The sequence below is a fragment of the Panthera pardus genome, unplaced genomic scaffold (genome assembly GCF_024362965.1).
Source record: "Panthera pardus isolate Hobbes unplaced genomic scaffold, ASM2436296v1 HiC_scaffold_17, whole genome shotgun sequence".
In the NCBI taxonomy this organism is placed as follows: Eukaryota; Metazoa; Chordata; class Mammalia; order Carnivora; family Felidae; genus Panthera; species Panthera pardus.
In genome coordinates, this window is record NW_026526732.1 from 77,233,555 (window position 1) to 77,235,182 (window position 1,628).

General features: G+C 43.1%; 1 pseudogene; it reads left to right on the forward strand.

Moving 5' to 3' along the window:
- Window positions 1–253: 253 nt before the first annotated feature.
- Window positions 254–895, forward strand: LOC109263238 (L-lactate dehydrogenase A chain-like; annotated as a pseudogene).
- The last annotated feature ends 733 nt before the right edge of the window (window positions 896–1,628 follow it).

Sequence of the window (1,628 nt, forward strand, 5' to 3'; positions counted from 1 at the left end):
CTCTCAGAAACATCTAGAATAATGTTTGACCAAATATCTGGGCACTGTTGCCCAGCTACATTGACACATAAAATTTTCCATTACATTTAGTTTATTATTTTCTTTTGACCTCAGGTGCCCCAACACTCCCTAAGCTTAATGTGACTTACCTGCCAAAGGCAGGGACCCCCTGCATCTTATTCATCACTGGATCCACGATACCAGTTCCACAGATGGATGAACACCAAAAATTGTCACAGGCAAAGGGTGTAACATGAGTGAAAACTCCAAGCTCATTATTATCACAGCTGGGGCACATCAGCAAAGGGAGAAAGCCATCTTAATGTGGTCCATCCTAATGTGAACATCTGTAAATTCATCATTCTTTATACTATAAAATACAGTCCAAAATGCAGGTTGCTTGTTATTTCCAATCCAGTGGATATCTTGACCTCTGTGGCTTGGAAGATAAGTGGCTTTCCCTAAAACTGTGTTATAGGAAGTGGTTGCAATCTGGATTCAGCCTGGTTCTGCGACCTAATGGGGAAAAGGCTGGGAGTTCACCCATTAATTGTCATGGGTTGGCCCTAGGGGAGCACGGAGACTCAGGGGTGCCTGTAGGGAGTAGAGTAAAGGTTGCAGGTCTCTCTGAAGAATCTGCACCTGACTTAGGCACTGATGCAGATAAGGAATAGCAGAAAGAGGTTCACAAACAAGTGGTTGACCGTGCTTATGAGGTGATCAAGCTGAAAGGCTGCACCTCCTGGGCCACTGGACTGTGGCAGATTTGGCAGAAAATATAATGAAGCATCTTAGGCGGGTGCATTCAATTTCCACCATGATTGAGGGTCTCTATGTCCATTTGAAGGAGACAGCAGATATGCCGTGGGGGATCCAACAAAAGCTGCAGTTCTAACGTTTTATTTATTTTTTTAATGTTTATTTATTTTTAGAGAGAGAGCAAAGAAACAAATGAGTGGGGGAGGGGCAGAGAGAGAGGGAGAGTGAGAATTCCAAGTAGGCTCTGCCAGCACAGAGCCCAATGTGGGACTGCAACTCAGGAACCATGATACCATGACCTGAGCTGATATCAAGAGTCAGAGGCTTAACCAAGTGAACCACCCAGGTGCCCCAGTTCTAAAGTTTGCTAATGTTGTACCATTTCACTGTCTAGACTGCAACAGGATTTTAGTTGGAGGTTGTGTTTATTGCCTTATTATTTGACCTGCTCCTCAAGTACTAATATTAAAATGGCCTAGGATCAACATCCATTTCCTAAAGTTACAAACAGGAATGGTTCACACATCCCTCCAGCTGTATCCTAATGTTGGATGATACCTGTCTTGTGTAGTCCTAAAGTAGTTAATGTAAATAGCTCCATCACCTCAGCAGCACCACTGCCAATGTTGCATAGGCTGCAGTTGCTAGTCAAACCAGATGTGTATCTACTGTGTGTTAAAGAAACCTGGTCTCTTCACCCAACATGCCTCGTCCACCTTTTTTTTCTCCCATCAGTCACTTGCTGAGATCCAATGTATAAATTTAATAGTGCATATATTGTGCATAACTGTTCTAAAGGATCTTACTTTGTGCACAGTATATATCAGATGCCTCACTTGGAGGCCATAAGGGCATATATTGAAATGGAT